The sequence below is a fragment of the Molothrus ater genome, chromosome 1 (genome assembly GCF_012460135.2).
Source record: "Molothrus ater isolate BHLD 08-10-18 breed brown headed cowbird chromosome 1, BPBGC_Mater_1.1, whole genome shotgun sequence".
In the NCBI taxonomy this organism is placed as follows: domain Eukaryota; kingdom Metazoa; phylum Chordata; class Aves; order Passeriformes; family Icteridae; genus Molothrus; species Molothrus ater.
Window position 1 is genome coordinate 19,738,767 of NC_050478.2, and position 19,314 is coordinate 19,758,080.

At 36.6% G+C, this 19,314-nt stretch overlaps 1 protein-coding gene across 1 annotated transcript in view; it reads right to left on the reverse strand.

Moving 5' to 3' along the window:
- Positions 1–19,314, reverse strand: part of PLXDC2 (plexin domain containing 2) — a 256,169-nt gene that overhangs the window by 79,190 nt on the left and 157,665 nt on the right. The gene's annotated exons all lie outside the window — the stretch shown is intronic.

Genomic DNA, 19,314 nt, shown 5'->3' on the forward strand with positions numbered 1-19,314 from the left:
TATGGCACAATGAAAATAAGCCATTTACCACCAGGCATATTCCATAGTGCTTTCTTCCATACTTTCCGAAAATCTGCAGTTTGTTTTGCTCATGCAATTTGTGACCTCTTTTAAAGTAAGTCTAACCCTTTTTCATTTTTCTAGAGACACAGAGTAAGGGACTATTTCAGACTAGAAGTGACAACTTTAAAAAAAAAGAGTCAGATGAAAAGTGGAACAGATAGCACTTTTTCAGGTTTATAAGGCAAGCAACATTTCTACAACATTCTCTGCTGTGTCAGGTCTCACTAGTCTGTCCTATTCATCCCTGAATTGACAGTACTCCTCAGATCAATAGTGGGCTTCTTTCATCTGAAGTGCTCATCCAAAACCTCTTACTGGTTTGGAATTGGAGTCCTTCCTTTGAAGAAGACCAGTCATCTATGGTGAATACAGTAATTCTGCAGTTTTCTTCAAAGCAAACATCAATGTATTTTAATGGCAAGAACCTCCTTCTATTTTAAACAATAAATGGTCTACAAATAAACCTGTGTTGTTTAGGTTTGCCAACTCCACTTCAACTGGCTAATGGAACTAATTATTTTAAGTGCCCAGATGAAAGCTCGATTTAAAAACTCCCATTGCCCTAGAATGAGTCTTTTTGTTACCCCTTGCCTTTAAGTTGATTTGAGCTGTAGACAGATCTTCAAAAGTGATGTTTGCATATTACCTCTCCTCCTAGTGTTTAGCAGAGGGTGTCTTATGATGTTTTTGCTTTTTCTACTTCTATTGATTCAGTGAAGTATATTACAACAGCAAACATCTCAACAAGAAGATAATATTAGAGCTGTAAATTTTCTAATATTAAAAATGTTATTAGAAAGACATATAGAAGAAATATAATTCTTTACTGGAAAATTATAGCATTACTTTCAACACTAATTAGGCTGGTTTATGTTTCCTTTCCCATTTTCAATCATATTGAGAGTCTCCCTCTACAAAAGCCTTCGCTGCCAAGACCAAGAGTTCCTTTCTTCTTACTTTTAGTATCATGACAATACATGTGATGAAGTAACCTATAAATCTAACTCTAAAACATGATTGTGAAATTCCAAAACCAAATATGAACCCGATCAAAACTGCTATTAATGTATACTACTAAAAACTCCTAGTGTGCAACCTTACTTTCTTAACAATATCTCCATCCTAACCAGTGTGAGATGAGAGGGTTCATTAACAGAGTTGTTCAATATGATATAGGAAATCTCTGAGTGAATGAAAAAATAAGTTTCTGGAGTGCTTTAGGCATCCTTCTACTCCTGTACTCTTCTGAAATACACAAGTTAAATGCTTGCCAACGGTTCATGGAACTAGTTCTAGAAGTCATAAGATGCTATGAACAAACAAGGTGGTTCTCTGGAGTAATTCTCCTGCACGGCTACTTATAGATAATATCTTGTTCTGTGAAGTCAGCTCTGGTGGTGATGATAGGGGGCCTAAGAAAACGTCAAGTGTGGGGAAAATAAAACAAAATATTCATTTGCAAAGATTTGGTATCTGACAAAGGGGTGACCTAGGAACTGAGATTTTTTTCATTTAAAACATATCTGTGTATTCAAAAGATACAGTGTTTTAATATCTGGGCACTCCCTAACTACTAAATTTATTCTTAGGATTAAACGAAAACTTTTTTTTTATAGCAGGGAGAGGGGAAGACTGGGGGGCAGATTCTTCCAACAGAATATCTAAATACTACTTCTCTCTTTTGGTAATAGGGAGAGTGAAACATCAGTTTAGAAAAAGAATCTGCCCACACATAGTTACAAGTCATTTATAAATGTGAGCTTTCAGAATATACCAGCATGGCTGATTTTATGCTATTACTTATTTTAGGATAGCCAACTACCTTGCCAAACTATAGTCCCTGAAAGGCATTTTCACTATTTCCTGCTTATTAGTATTTGCTTCTAAAATGTCATACCCTTGATTAAGAATCCCTTATGCTTATTTAGATATTTTCAGAAAGTATTATTACACAGAATTCTATTTCATACTGTGTGCTGCTTATTATCCCTGTGGACATCTGCACACATATTTTAACACAGTTGTGGGTAGGTCCATAACCTTGAAACCATTCCTCAAAAATATTTTGAAGACAATACAAACAAAACCTTTGAATCCATATTCATACATTAGAATTAGCCTGAATAGTTCAGTACTTATTCATCCCTTGCACACTCATCCTACACTTACAGTTTCTCTTTCATGCTTTCATCCCATTTACAGTATAAATGTCACCCTTATAGCTAATAATGAGGCACATACAGTAGGAAAAGAAAGGACTCAGTTGTGCTGGAACACTTAACTAAGTAAATCAGCCCAAGTAATTAGTAACCACAAAACGTATTTCGAAGTATTTGCCGGATGCAGCTCTACTATAGACAAAAATGGAAAGCAGGAGGTGGATGATAGCTGGGAAGCAGGCAGGCCTTGCATGAAGATCATTCTAATGAGAACTCGAGTCATGCATCAGAACAACTTGAAAAGGAACACAAAGTCATTTCAAATCATCCCAGAGATTCACAAGATGAAGCCACCATTGACCATGGACATTTATCATTGCAACTATGACTTAAAAAGAGCAGCAAAAGTAAAATTACCTTATTCTGGAATGGAATTCCACAGAAAATTGGCTTATGTTATCTGTGACCTAATTTTCTGACAATGCTTAATGCTTGTGGTTGATTCATTTAGTCAAGGAAGAATTTTTCAGACCTGCAATTTCCTGAACCACTTAATCTCTCCTTTGTGGGAGGCACTGGTAGAGCTCTTTTCCAAGACTCTCCACAAGCACTATACCTAGAAGCATAATATGCTCCTAAATATTGAAATGAAGACAAATAGGGAAAAGTGCTCAGCATTTTGTAAGTTTAATATGTACATATAAATTTATCTAAAACTAAGGCTGAACTAATATTAAAACCAATTGTAAATCAAGAAGAGTATACTTCTAGTTCTCACAGGGTACAAATTTACACTCACACAAATAGAGAAAAAAAATATTACCACTTAAGCATGAAAGCACAGTCTCACTTGACGTAGGACCCTGACTTGATTTAAAAATGCATTTTATGCCTGAATTTACCCATTCCAAAATATGCTTATCTGTTGCATGCTAGCATATCAAGTTTACCAAGAAAATTTAATGTACAAGGTTAAAAGACACTGCACAACAGATTTCTGTGATATCCTTTTTTATATTCCTAGCTGTTCACAAACTCAGTATCACTTAGAAAGTTTTTTGACAATGTTTGCCAACAGAATGACAAAATATAGTTTTAAGGTAGTACAGGCAATGAGTACTTTGAAGTGTGTCTAAAGAGATGGTAGGATATGTAGACAAAAACAACAAAAAAAGAATTATCTAGGTTGATAACCATATTCTAAGCTGCCTGACAACTAACTTGTAAGATAAAGCCTTGTCTCTCTCTGTGGTGGGTTGACTTTTGCCATCTGCCCCCTGTCCACCCAGCTGCTCTCTCACAGCCCTTCCTCAACAGGATAAGGGGACTAAATAGAAAGAAAAAATGTGTGTCCAGACACAAACAGGGAGAACACTTGCCAATTGCTGTCATGGGCAAGAGAGAACTGACTTGGGGAAAGTTAATTTAATTTGCTGCCAGATAAAATAGGTTTGCATAGTGAGAAAGACAGATTAAAACACCTTCCCTCCACCCCTCCCTTTTTCCCAGGCTTAGTTTGTGTCACTCTTTTATTCCCAACTCCTCTACCTCCTCCTCCCCACTGAGCAGTGCAGGGGGATGGGGAATGTGACTTGTGGTCAGTTCATAACACTTCATCTGTGTCAGTCCTTGCTCCTCTCATTTTTTTCCCTATTCCCATGGTCTGCAGTCCTTTAGGATAAACCTGCTCCATTGTGAGAACTCCATGGTTCCTGCAGGTGCTCTCCAGTGTGGGCCCCTCCACAGGCTGCAGTGGATATCTGCTTCAGTGTGGCTCTCCCATGGTCTGTGAGGAAATGCTTTGGTGCCTCAGCAACCTCCTCCCTCTCCTTTTCTCTCCTTGGTGTTCACAGTGTTTTTTCTCATGCTTTTTGCTTCACTCCCGACACTAAAGTGCAACATATTTTACACTTTTTAAAATGAGCTCCCCTAGAGGCTCCACCAGGGCTCAGCTGTCCCCTGCAATGGATCTGTCTCTGTCTGGTAAGGGCCAGTCCCCATCTCCTTCCATAGAGACAGTCACTCTGCTACCTAAACATTACCACAATCCTTAATACAATTTAACTTATTATTTTGATTTTTTTATATACATCATATCTTATTTTGTATATCAACTATTTTACCTAATATGCAAAACCAACATTATTTACCTGAATTACTGGAATTTCTTGTTTCTTGTTAAGAGTTTTTAAAATTTATTTATTTTTAGTTTAGTTATTTTCTAGTAGAAGATAGGTGGAAAGTTGCAGCTGAAACAGCACTTAATGTACCAGTCTTACCCTCAGTAACTGTTAGCTCTCACCCAGGTCAGGTTACTCACACTATATAAAATCTTTTGTCTTCTAAAAAGGAAAAATGTTCTGGTAAAAAGAAAATGAGAGAGAAAAAGAACCATTGTGTCTGCTGGTTCTAAATAACAGCAGTGAAATAAGTTGATGTGAAATTATAACTTCAAATAGCCATGTCATTGCTATCATAAAGAGCACAACAATTTATGATTGATTGATCCAGAGTTGCAAGTTTTCTCTTTTGTTGTAAGTCCAGGGGATGTAGGATTTTTTTGCAATTGTTTTGATTAATGCTGCTGAGAATTTTCACTTGCATTTAATTTTCAGGATGTTTCTTATTTTTCATATCACTATTTCTGACATACCACATTTTTATCTTAGATTCTTTCTTCTCTTCAGCAGTAATAGTAAAAACCTGATGAACCTATTCTTGTTTCTGGAAATAAACTACACAAGAGACATTTACATGGAAAGATGGCAAGATATGGGGAAATAAAACATCAGAAGTAGTGCTGCTCATGTATTTATTTGGTGAAGCTGAAAAGTATTGCATAGGTGTACAAAGCACAGCTCACAAAATTCTGCACCATATCTTTTTCAACTATGCTTTGCCTGTGCTTTGCCTGTGCTTTTCCTATATTTCTCTACCAGTTATTTCTTTATGAAGCAAAGTCATGGATATGTTATGCTATTGAGCCCCTAAAATACATTGGAATGCTGAATTCTAGAAACAGATAATGCAATTTACTTTCACGCCTTGTCCTATATAGCCATATTAATTTCTCTTTGATATTTCAGTGAAGTAAGCTTTAAGTAATGTCATTTATCCCCAGATGGCTAATTTATTGTTATGTCTGTAGAAAAATTTTATCATCACTGTAATTGCATGAAGATTACAGTATAATTAAACAAAAGGATAACAGCAACTCTAGATCCCTCAGACAGTCCATGAAAGTTAAATACCTTAATGAGCTTTCAAGATCAGTGTAAAATGAACCAATCTCTCATGCTACTTTATGATTTTTTTTTTCTAGCCTTCTGGGAAAAATGAATTAGAGAGAGAGATTATACATATGTTTTGCTTTGCTCTTGCTTGACTAGATTGAATGTCTAACCCATTTCTTCTGGCCTGAAAAAGTGGGCTATCTGAAAGCTAAACCCCAGAAGGCATGAGCATAACTGTTTTTCTTAATTGCATAACTTTGCAAGGCTTTCTTGTGAGTCCATGCATGACGGTAAAAAGAAAAGCTACCCACAATTCTTGTACTCTTCTCTGTACTTCTGTGTTATCTTATATAGATATTTAAAGGCCAGAAAATTAGTTTTTCACCATTATTTTTCCTGCTGCTTTGTTAATACTTAAAGCAAGCATTATCTGGAATATTTGGGAACGTGCAATGTATGACATTGAGTAAATTTCAGTAAGTTTTAGTAAATTTCAGTAAGTTTTCAGCTTGCTGTAGTTTCCCTGCTATTCACTCTCTTTTTGAAAAGTATGTGATCCAGTGGAATATAATCCACTCTGATTAATATCCTATTCAGCTCAATGAAGGAATTTAGGGGATAATGTATCATGAAACTCTTCCAGTAGATGTTTTTCTTCTGAAAAACAATGCCACAAGACATAACTTGTCAGGAGACTGTTAGATACCATTAGGTAGAACATAGGAGCAAAAAGACTTTTAAGAAAGGACAATGATGGAAAGCAAGCAACTTGAAAATATAATTGTAACTGAAGTATCTCTTCATATACTTTTAATAACTCTAAATTTCAATGCTCTCAACTTCAGGGTAAAGAAACCACAATGTTATTTAGAGTCTAATGGCTTGTATCAGTATCCTCTCTGATCATACTTCCTCAGAGAAAATTCTTGGAATGAGGCATGAAACACTTTATCTACCTGGTGAGACACCACCATGTGATAGCTCCCAAGAGCCTCTCAGCTGCAGCCAAACAATGGCCATCACAGCTCCTAGACAGACTGGAACCAGAGAAAAGAGGTTGACAGGAGGATTATCTCACTTAGGATGAATATCTTAGCAGCTGTGTCATTGTAGTAACTTTGGCACTGCTGAATCCTTGGAAGAGGCTTGAATAGAGCTGTTAAAGGAAAATCTAATTTTGCAGTCTCTTTCTGGTACTTTGCAGTCTATTTCTGCTGTTTACTGGTTGGGTAAAGCATCTTCATGCCTGAACAAGAGCTTGTCACCAATAAAAAATTTGGATGGTACTGGATGATTTTTGGATGGTATTTTAATGTTTGGAGACATTTAATATAATTGGGGGGGTGCGTTCATATTTGAATCAAACTGTTGTAATATCAATACAGAATTCTTTTACTTTTGCTGATATCTGTCTCTTATACTGCCACAGAGTCTAATAAAAAGAACTGTCATAAGCTTTTGCCCTTGCTCTGTTTATTCTCCTCTTTGTTCCAGCTAACTTTCAAAGTTATTTCTTACCTGATAAATCACAGGCAACTTGAATCACACAATACACAGGAATTAAAATAAAAAAGGCTTTCAGGTTATGATGAAATCATTATTCTCCAATGTTTCAAAAAATTCAGTAAGGAAAAGAATAATAGCGTTTAGAAAAATGCTGAATGCCATCAAGCTGGGTAGTCATTCATTCTGTAGAAGTTTGAAGCAACAAGGTTGCAGAAGACAAAAATAAAATTTTTCAAATTTTAAAAAACCTGCTTTAAATTTATGCATAACAGAAAGACAGTTTGGTGAATGTCTGGGGTTTTACTGCAAGAAATCAATGTTATTTGAAACATAACTTTGGGGGTTTTATGTAGACATCAATTCCACACCCATTGTATAATAGTATTTCATTGCCTCTGTTAATCCTTCATAAACTACTTAAACAAATCCCATGTATATACTATTCTCATTCATGTAAAACAACAGCACACAGCAAGTCAGGGAAGACTGCAGGGGCTAACATGCAACATTAGAGAAGCTTCAGGCACCACTAAATTACATTTCACATGTATACATAAAAAATAATACTGAAATAGCATATAATGAACATGGTTTTTATTCTATTGGGAATTTTTCAGAGGGGAATTTAGCTCTGTGTTCCTCTACTGTCAACATCCCGCCACAAGTATGTGCTGTCCGATGCCTTGCTCTCCCACCACATTTTTTGGTGTTGCACACAGAGTTCAGAGAGGTGAGGAAGTGTGGGTTTGCCTCAAGCAGAACTGTTCAGCAGTGAATGTACAGCTCAGAACAGTGAGATAGAAGCTGGTAAATGTCCATGTACAACCTGGGCTTCAGTGGAGGCAAGCTGTGGTTTTGTGCTCTGAAAGAGTTTCTTGCTCATATGTGTTGCTCAATTAAAGGTCATGTCAATATAAGCATATTATCATTTTCTCTTGTTGAACTCTGCATCCCTCCCAAGAGGACTCAATGCAGCTACTGTAAGGGAAAAGCAGCTAGCTCTGCCCCTTTCTGTCACTTCAGCCTGATGCACAGGACTGGGGATACACCACTCATCAAATTTCACTACCAATTTATTTCTCATCTTAGTGGAATTAATGGCAAACAAAATTTTGAATGAGGAACCCCTACCCCGGGTCAAAATTAAACAGACCCCAAACCAAACCTTTTTGATGGGATTATCAGTTTGCTGGTCTAACTCTGTGCAGGGGACAAATGTTGTGTAGGCAGTGAAGATGGCAGGCTGGTGTGGTGAGGAGCAGACAGCAAGAAATAACAACAATATTCAACCAGATTTGTAGCAGACACACTGTATCCTGAAGCTGAGCCAATTTTGGTTTTGTGCATTCTTTGCCTCCTTTGTCCACTTGTTACTTTACGGTCATTTTGGGCTATGCTCTTCAGTTGTGGAGCTAATCTATGAAAACTTCTGGCCTAGAGCAACATGAGCAGAACTAAACAGAGAAAAGGCAAAAATCTAAGTGAGGGAAAACTAGAATATCTTAGCCTCAGTGTCTAGAATTTGAGAATTAAATCACATTAGCTTTGGCATCATCAAACAGCTTGTGTTTCCTCTCTTTTGCTACATCAGCTGCATTAAAGCAAATGACCTTACATGGAAGCACTGTATTGATCTGTAATTTAAAGCACACACAAAAACTTCTGCAAACAGGTAGGGAAAGGGACAAATTTCCCTTACATAAAAAGAAATATTGCCTGTATAAAATGGTTGTGTATGATATTTTAGTTTTATAAAATTTCAGCACTAAAGACCTTCATGGTTTCTACCTTCATGGTCATACACAACTTTGTAATACGTGATGGAAATGGGAAGACCAAAATGTCTTCCTCAGTGCAGTTAATACAGGAAGATATTCACCCAGATCCAAAAAGATGAAGCTTTCTTTCTAAGCAACTAACTTAACAAAAGTCCCATAATGATGTCAAGAAAATCTGCACTGTCAAACTGGGTAATTACACTCTCTTTTCAAATTAATTCTTTTAATTAAAGAAAAAGCTTTCCTTTATCTTCTTATTAGAACAGGACCTGTGCTGTATCACAGTTCCAAGTCCCAGGTTTTAATTATCTGACCAAAAAGAATAAAGGACAAAAAAAAATTCAATACTGGTTTGAACTAAACCATTACAAGTCTGTCATGGGAAGTATACTAGCTTCAACTTTGAACAAAAAGACTGAAATAAAAGTAACATCTTTATGGTTTTCATTTTAAAATAGTGTTTTTTTTAATGAATAAGCACTCTAAAGAGATGAGTGAAATGATTTCACTTATGGACATAAAAAAATTAAAGAGAAGTCTTTGGTACCATTTCCAGAAATTCTCAAAATGTGGGGGTGCTCCTTTAAGAAAAAGCAATGGTGAGCCTGTTTTGAAGTTGTGCATGCAGAGGTTTAGGAGCACAAGGGAATTGAACCTTCCATCTGAAGATCTCAGACCTGTGATAATCCATCTTTTCCATGCAGTCAGAGTGAGAAATAGGCCATGGCTAGGCTGTGGGGTGGCATGTAGCTGTGCTACTCATAGTTCAGCTTCTCATAGGCCTAAAAAGCCATCAGGAGGAAGCTGACTTGTGTGAAATCTCTGCAAAGCCCTCTAGTAAATATAGTTCTGCCTAGTCTCATAGCTGGTTCTAACAGGCTTTTATAATCAGAATACTGCACATGCTGTGATGGATTGTCTGGGCACTTTATTGTACAACAACATCAGCCCTGCCAGGGGGGTGCCTTATAGCACTGGGCAGCATGTACTAACAGAAACATCAAACTGGGTCTATGTTTCTGTGCCTCAGTAAAAATACATATGAAAACACATGGTTCATGTCTTCTCTTCAGTATGCATTGGTACCTGATCTGAAAGAAATTCTAAATTACTGAGATTGAAAATGTTTTGTGTAAGTATTTTGACCATCACATGATGAGCTAAAATATGACTATGGTAAGAAGAGGCATAAGAACTAAATAAAAAAGGTCTTTAGACTAAACTGGACCAAAAATTAATTTCTAAAAAGTAGAGGACTTAAGTTACAATATTGTTCTAAGTTATGGAAGATGTATGATACAAGGCACACTTCACTCTGATGATAAATGTTGGGCATTTAATCACATGGTAAGTTACAAGCAGCAATAGGATATCTGTGGTAAATGCCATATAATCGCAGGGTACATAAACAGTGATCCCTGCCTCCCAAGCCAAAGTACAGTTTACAACATAATTATGTTTAGACTTAGTAAAAGTAATCATCAGATGTGGCTGGATTGTATTTGCCAAGGAACAGCCATTTAGGGTCTGCCCAAAGAAAACATGTTCATTCCTTTCAACATTACAAGCTGGTAAAGCATAACTGTAGCCCCATGCCTCATCACCCATCCAAAAGATAAAAGTTATATCAGGAAAGCTAGAAGCCTAGTCTTAATCTAAGGCAGAAAGCCTTAGACAGACATTAGCTGTAATGAGGATAAGGCTGTTTCATCATGCTTTGGTGGGAAACATCTGTCTGCAGCATAGGACCCAATAGGCAGCCTCTTCACATCAGATGACAGCTACAGAAGAGTGGTGACAGTTCTTTCCATGAGCATTTTAACCACTTCCTTTTGAATGAATAACAAAATGGAGAGTATGGATTAAACCACCAAGATGCAAGAAGAAAATCTTGCCTCCCATGAAATCCCAGGAAAAAAAATATAGTGATATTCACATTCTATTTTTTTTTTAAGAAATAAAGTTCCTGGAAGATTAAATTCAGGGACCATACACAGGCAGGTGCAGAAACAAAACTGCTTTCAGCTACCACCTGCACCCAGAGTTGTTTTCATTGTTGCAGGTCATGAATGGCAGCAGAGGGAAAATGGAGAACCTATGAATTTTTTACTTCATTCAGTTTGAACAAAATAATGCAGGTTCTACTTATTTCCCCTGAGAGAGTGTAGACATATGGCTTGCCATCCTTCTCTCTGCTGTCATGACTCCATTAGGGAAATAATAATTACTTTTACTCTTGCACAAACTTTATTCTCCAGAAGCTGCTACTTTCACAAGTTGCCATCAGTATGGCAACTCACATCCCATTTTTGAGGAACATAATTACTTGTTCAGAGTACATGATCTCATTAGGTAAGGTGCACATACATCTTAATAGAGGGAAAAAATATTTTTTCGCTACAGAATTTGATGACCTTTGTCAAGAAACTAAGAAAAAGGCAGGAAGAAAAGATTTCAAATGTCCACCCTGAGAGTCCACCCTGATGACCTTTGTCAAGAAACTAAGAAAAGGCAGGAAGAAAAGATTTCAAATGTCCACCCTGAGTATACGCTTTGAAGCACTAAGACAACAAAGAAAATTTTCAAAGGTTAACATCAGATAAAATCAATGTTAGTTACATCAGTAACATTGGCAGAAATCCTCAGCAGTGATACTTTTGAGATGTTGTCTATTCTGCATGACTGAGTTTGTGCAGAGAGTAAGAAGTTGTAGTTAAGGTTTATCTCCAAATAAAAGAGGATGGGTAGTGAATAGAGAAATTAGGGATAGAAAAGTGTTCTTTAAATTCCATGTTGAACTTGCATCTTATGCAGTGCTTTGGAAAAGAGCTGACAGTAGAAAAGAGCTAACAGAAGAAAGAGCTGACATGACCAATTGGAAGCTGACCTACTCTGCTCCAGACAGCTTACTGCAAAAGAGGCAACAAGCACCAGTGCAGTTCAGGAGAGGATATCCTCAGCTTTCTAGTCCAGGCAAGGTCAGCAGTGAGGGAAACGGTTTCTTTTCTTCACTGTGAAGGCTTATGTCAATTCAAAGTCTTCACGAATTCCCAGCCTTGTTATGAATTCAAAGTCTTCATGAATTCCCACAACTTGTTATGATCCATGTCACTTTGAAAATCTCTTGAGCTTTCAATTTCCACTTAAGACTCTCATTGGGCCAGCCTAATCCCTCTCAACCTTCTAAAATTTTTGGCCTAAGCTATGTCTAACAAACTTTTTAATTGCTGAAAGTGGAAAGTAAGAGCAAATCTGAGGGATTTCACTTCCTTTTAGTCAGTTCTAGGAAGATGACCTAATCTCCTCTTCCTGAAGTGAAATCACATGCCTACATGTCTAAGACAGATGAAAAACCTTTTCAACAATGACTGAAAGATGCTTCTGAAAACAGGAGAGACACAGGCTTTCTTGTTTGCAAATACACAGATTCAGTGATGAGGCATGAGAAGGAAATCACATGGCATGAAAATTCTGAGCTTGAATGTCTAACATTCAAGGTCATTCAAGATCAACATGTTCAACATTCATTTACGGCTTCAAAATAAGCCAGTAAAAAGAAATTAAAATATTATTATAACAAGATACTTAAAACCACTCAACCAGAAAAGCTTCTCTATTGCAGAAAACATTGGTTCTTAAGAAACCATAACCTGACACTTTCTTTCAGCTTTTGAAAGCTCCTTAAGCCTTACTAGGTTGAACACAATGGCTTATAAATTTGATTTAAATGAATGCCAAGCCATTTCTCAATAGAAAAAAAAGCAGACATGTCTCTAATTCTTATCACTTAACATAAACCATAGAAAAAGTAGAAGGACCAAGTGCCATTAAAAATATTATTGAAATAAGAGTGATGAATTCACAAGATGGAATCACAAAGAGAGAACTCAACTATTCAATTTATGTTAAATATAATACCTAAATTATAATGTAGATTTTAAAACACTCAGGAAAATCATTTTTCATAAAATACATTCAAGTTATTTACAGTCAAAGCTATACAAAATCCAGTCATTTTATGACAGTATGTAATGCCTCAGCTATTCTGCAAAAGCTGGAAACAAAAACAAATGAAAAGCCCTAAAGGGCTGAATACTCTACCAGTTGCAGAGATGAGTTTTCTCATTTAGCAAATTATAAAAGTATCTAAGGGCCTGTGTCTGCAAAGGCTCAAAGGTCCCTCAGTACCTGTTGAGTTCAGTCAATATTTAGGGTTCTTACAGTGGACAAAAAGGCTAGTGGTTTTGACATGAAGTCCTGCTTTCCACTTACGAATTTTTTCTAACAAAGGGAATGCCTATCTCTATCTCCTACCAATATTACCATAGCACTGAAGTAGAATCTCAGCTACCATTTAGCCATACATGAAATCCAAGTTCAAACTTCTTCACACTTACTACCTTAAAAGATGGTGTAGATATCTGGGAACACCAAGTCAGGATCTTCAGCCCTAATGAGACATTCACACACAGTCCTCTTGGCAGTCAAGTATATCTTGCAGCACAAGTGGCTGAATGCCATGGACAGTGTTTCCCATTTTGCTGAACAGACTCTTAGAAAAACAGAATCCATCCAGGCCTAGGGACCTTTCTGCCTCAGGCTGCTTTCAGACCTTCCATCCAACCTCAGAAGAAAATTGTATTTACACCTCTGGCAAATGGAGATCATGCATTCACTTAGGCACAAGAGAGGAAATCTTTGCATGCTTGGCACTGGCTGCTCTCAGCATGTTTCCAGATTGCAGAGGGGGAAGGGGCCAGCTCTGAGGAGGGAATCCTATTGCAGAGGCTAACAGGCTTTCATCCAAGAAGGCTAAATTAGGCACTCTGAATTACTTTTTTCATTTCATTGACTACATAAGTAAATATATGCCTTAATTGAAAGTGAGTTCCATCTCTCTTGCCCTGTTTCCCATTTAATCTTCCCTTCTACATTTAGAAAGAGGGAAGATTTCATTGCACAAAGGCTATTGCTTCTTTAAAAATCACAATAACAATAATAATCTTTTGTCCAATACATTTAACTAAGTATTTATAATGCTCAGATCATATAGCTACTTTTTAGGTAGAAAATATATATTGTAAAAACCTTTTTTCTGTCATGTATATATTATTGCTAGCTAGAAAACAACACTATAATGCCACTGATATGTTTCTTTTTTCTTAGTATTTATTGAAATGAGCAAGCAGAAAATATATTTAAAAGAAACAGTACAGAAAATCTGGTAAAAGGTGGCAGGCTTTTTTGGGCAGTGGGATGGTGCTACCTCTCTTTCTAGAACAAAGATGACAATTTTTTTTCCTTACTTCACCTCAATTTCTCAAGTTGTCTATTTTCATTTTTTTTTTGTACAGATGGCATTAATCACTCCATATGTAGGTTTTACAGGTTTGTACATTTACTTCTACTACCATTGCTTTATTTTCTTTTTTCATTGCTTCTGGTTCCCTTTGTTAATTGTTTAAAAACATGGGTGATTTTTGGGTAGATTGGGATGCTGGAACTCCACACAGAGAGTAAACAGTGGCATACCATTTCTACTAAAACATTACTTATTTACACATACTCTCTGCAGTACGATACTTCTCACTTCCAAAGTAGAGATGTGCAGTCAAACACATTTCTGTAGTGACAATTTAATTTCAGCTACACTTAAGCCTTTATTTGGGAATGTGTCATTGGCATGGTTTTGCACATTTAATTTTCTTATAAGATATACACGTTGTACCCTTTCACTTAACCTGCAAATTAGTAAACTGGGAAAACTCATAGACTGTAGAATAAGTACCAGCATCGGGTAGTAGGCACTCTTGGGTGAAGTCCAAATTGAACTGCTGTGTGTCAATTTTATTTTTTATAAGTGCAGAGGACAAAATGTAACTACCACATAACGTGAATCATCGAAACTCAGGAACAGCTTTAGACATGATGGATGTGATCTTTAGAACAGCATCTGTCTTCACAGAGTACACACAAATCCTACTCTGATATTGCTGAGCTTCCATTGAGTTAGTAGTGTGAAACATAATTCACAAGTTGTCCTTGCACATGTTAGGGAGAAAGTTTTTTAATTGGTAAAAAATTTGGGTATAACTTGAGCACAGTTTTTCCAGGTCTCCTAACAGTAATTAAACATGAAACAGGAAAACCCACCTCCCCTCACCCCTCCCCGCAAATAAACCCCAAAAACTCCAACAAACCCAACCCTTCTTTCAAAAAATATCAACCAACCAAAACAAAACAAAAACAAAGCAACAAAACCAGACAAACAAACAAACAAAACCCCTAACCATCCCCCCACCCCCAAGAAAAAAAAAAGCAGCTCAAATTTTGCCAGCTGTTACCACCGGTAAATATTTTGGTCTAAACTAGTGATTTATTTTCATAAGACACGATTATGTCTAAATTTTATATGGAAAGCTGAATTGCTCATATTGTGTTCATAGGGAGTCCTTGGCAAAATCTCCACATCCGTTGTAGACAGTTAGTAAAATTAAGCAAAATTGACTACACAGAAAGATCACGGCACAAAATATTTGGCTTATCTAATTCTTGGGCACAACTCTCTACTGGATCTGCGCCCTTTAATCTTATGCATAGTCAGTCAAACGTTTTCTGAATGAGATGCCAGAGAAAAAGTATTCAGCTGATTTTTGATACCTTAATAAAAGTTCGCAGGATTTACCTAAGTTCTTCCTCCTTTCTCTTCCTCTTACTGCTGATGAAGCAAGGAGTTTAAGATACCAATGTTGCAGATGATGTCCTTTGGTACTGCTCACTACTCAGTAGCATATATTGAATATTTCATCTTGACTTTTTACTGCTACTGGTCTGCTTCTGCTCAGAGATAAATTTTCCCTTTACCATCAGTTCTCAGCACATTACAATTCAAAGCCTTTTTTCCTATCCTTAATCTGAGCAGTTCTTTCCTAAGGCACTTGCATCGGTCTTTGCAATCAAGTCCTCCCTTCTTTCTCAAGGCTTCATGTTTCCAACACTTTGTATCTTTCCCCATTAAACAGGCTTTCTGTTGGCCATGTTGGAATACCCTTCTGCAACTGACTCTCTGCAGGAATTTTAATAGTTTTTCTAGATTTCATTGCTTAGTTTTAAGTATTTATTTCTAACTGAAGGATTTTTTGTGAAAATATTAGGGCAAGGGATTCTGCACCTAACAGAACAACTCTTGATTTTAACAATAATCTGTGTTATTCAGCCTGCATACTTCACAGAATTTTTGGCAGTATAATAAAAAACTGACAAAAAGGATTCCTCAGCACCACAGAGATATGGAATTACTGGTGAGAGTTCAGTGAAAGGTGCTCCAGTGAGGACATTCCAAAGATGATTAGGAGGCTGTTTAGCCTAGAGAAAAGAAGGCTTGAGGTTTTCCAGAGACTGTGGATTAATCATCCGTGGAGATATTCAAAAGCTCTGTGGCCACTGCTGTAGGTAATTGGATGCATGTAGCCCTGCCTGGGAAAGGGGTTGGACTCAATAACCCCTAGAGGTCCCTTCCAACCTCAATATCTCTGTACCTTGTGATACTTTCAGGAGTAAAAATAACCTTTTCTATGACTGACTGAAGGCAAATGCTTGCAGGACTATTACATGTATATTTTGTGACATACCCATTAATTTCCAGACTAATAAGAAAAAAGCTTTTTCTGCCTCAAAAAGCATAAATGAGCATTTTATAAATTCCCTTTCCAACCTCAGCAGTGTAATGAGACCAAATTTATGTACTAGGAAACAGAATATTTAATGAGGATCAAAGTCATTAAAACACTAGCAGACCTGCTAAACTGGTCAGGTCACGGTCCTTTGTGTTTATTGCCTGGTTACTTAAGTTGTTATCACCTGCCCCATGGGGCAAAACAATTTAATTCTTAAATTGAACTGTTGGAGAAACTATAGTTATAGAATAGGGCAATCTTACAGGATGAAGTTAGAGTCATCCTTGAAAAACATGAAGCAACTGGCTGAATTAGACAAAATATCTGCAGTTTGCTGATAACTATACTGTTTTTGTACTGCTTCAAACTTTACCTGGAGGTGAGGCAGTGTTTAGATCACACCACAATGCTTTTATTGATTTTCTGCTGTGTTACCATGGAAACTTTTCCCACAAAAAATGCATATTGCATTACAAATTTATACAGTGTTCAATTTGTTGATGGGTTAAAGGAGGAGCCAAATCTAAATTCTCCTTCATTTTAATCATTTAGTTAACTGATATCAGTGCACTGAGTCCTAGTCAGTAATTTTTCTTATGGCTATTTTATTTCCTCAACCTTCTTGCAAGGTTGAGAAGTTTTCCATGGATATCAATCAACTCCTATAAATGGGATTCTTCTACTCAATGTCTCCTAAAGTTTCTTCCACTTGCTCATTACAGAGGCAGCCTTTTTTTTGTTTCTTCTTCAGATTTATTGCTGCAAAACCACTGGGCTATGACCTGCTTAAGGATTGTGATACAAAATAGTTTTATAGGCTGGTGCTTTTAAATTATTCATTTTCTTGATGAGGTGAAAGGAAGAACGCTTCATGCATGTTGGTTTTCATGAAGTCAGTCAGGGAAGCAGTCAGGCTTTAGATCTTTATGGTAAGGACCAGTCAACATATGCTTAGAAAAACTGTAATGAATGAGAGAAGTTTGGTTTATTTTAGATAAGTCAAAACAAATCACCTGAAAACTCCTGTGTTTATGAAAACAGTTTCATTCAGCTGTCCTCAGCTCTGATATTTTTTTCGAAGCATGACATAAGATATGATTAAGATGAAAATAATGGATTAGGCCGATAACATGAACAGTTTCTTTAGTGGTTAAAGAAGTTCCTGCCTATAGAAATTAGGTGGCACAAAGGGAAACAGGAATGTAATAGGTCCTTGTCTCCCATGACCATGATCTGACTTGCTTTAATGAATCTACAAGGGCTTTTACCCTCTGACTACAGCTGAACTGGAAGGTCAGATGAATATTTATGAAGCAGGGGTGCCTACAGGCAGCCCACGGTTTGCTGAATTCACATTGCAAAATTCTTTATCACATATAATTGAAACATACTAGTGAGTTTTCCTTGGTCCCTATTTTAAGTAAATTCTGTGTACTACCTCCCTAATATTACTGGAATTACTGAAAGCTTAAGTACCTAATTGCAAATTTTTTTGCAACTCATATTGTTCTCAATAGCTGTCCACCTAGATTATATACTTCAAATACACCAAAGGAATAATTATTTTAGGCAAGACTAATTTATGTTCCCTGCTTGGAGCATATGGTTGGATGCAGTGATCTCTGAAGGTCCTTCTCTATCTGATATACTCAAAATCTCCATGCTTATTTATATGGTTGTCCTGTGCAGAGTTCACAATCAGCAGTCCAGCTCTTTTTTTTTTTTCCTGAAGCATACCATAAACAGAATTACTGCACCATCCAGCAGCTTTCAGTGTCAGTTAATGATGACACACATAAGAGGATGAAACTGCACCACACATTGATTCCCCCTCTTGCCAAAGTCAATAGTGACTCTCCTAAAGATTTTGAGGGCATAATGTTGCGTTTCAGCTAAAAGGTTGCTTCAACCTCTGTCTTAAAGTTTGAGAATATGCTGAAATATAGGCAGAAAGTGGCACCTGAGTGGGAGCATTCTTCATAAAAGCCATATAGAGAAGAAGCCAAAGTAACAGCAAGAAGACAACAAAGTGAATAGAGACAGGAAGAGACAAACCAGGTTGAAGCTCTGAGACTATCAATGGGACAAGATGTTAGAGATTAATGGAATAAGATCAAGAATGTATTCATTGATTCATTTTTATAAAATTAAAATTTAATGTGAAAAAATAAAGTATAAAAAGTAAGTAGAAGCCAGAGATACCCATGTTTAAATTCAAAAGAGAAAACAACATTTTTGAAAAGCTCTTGAATTGATCACTGCCCTTGCTCCTGCTTCCAGACAGCAAAACCAACTAGACGCTCATGATCATACAAAAGGAAAATCTTCAAGAAATTTCCTCAAAGAACACAAACAGACTAAAAGATGCAACTAAAATTCAGAATTATTATTGGAAAAGGCATAGAAGACAAAATAATATTTCAATAGAAAACTCAGAAAATTTCCATAATGGTTTTATGACTTGTGGCAATCTGGTAACATGATTTTCTGTCTAGTATTACAATAATCATTATAAATCTCTTAAAAATGGATTTATACATCTGATTACCATGACTTTAGAGCAGTTTAAACAAGTAATTTACATTTTTAATTATCCTGAAGTCACATAAACAGACACATACAAGGATATGCATGATTAGACACATTTCCCCATATTCTGAGAAATTGTTGCATTTTATGATTTTTTTTCCTTTTTGTTTCCCTCTGGCAAAAATTAACCAGATCAATAAAATTATTTTTGAATTTTATCATGGTCACAGGTCACACTTCAATACTGTGCTGAACATAGGAATTCCTGTAAGCTATGTCTGGACACAGGCTATCTGTTGGAATCAGCTTATTGCCTCTTTCCACACAGGATGGTCATTCAGTATTAAGGCCAGGCAGACTTCTCAGGACA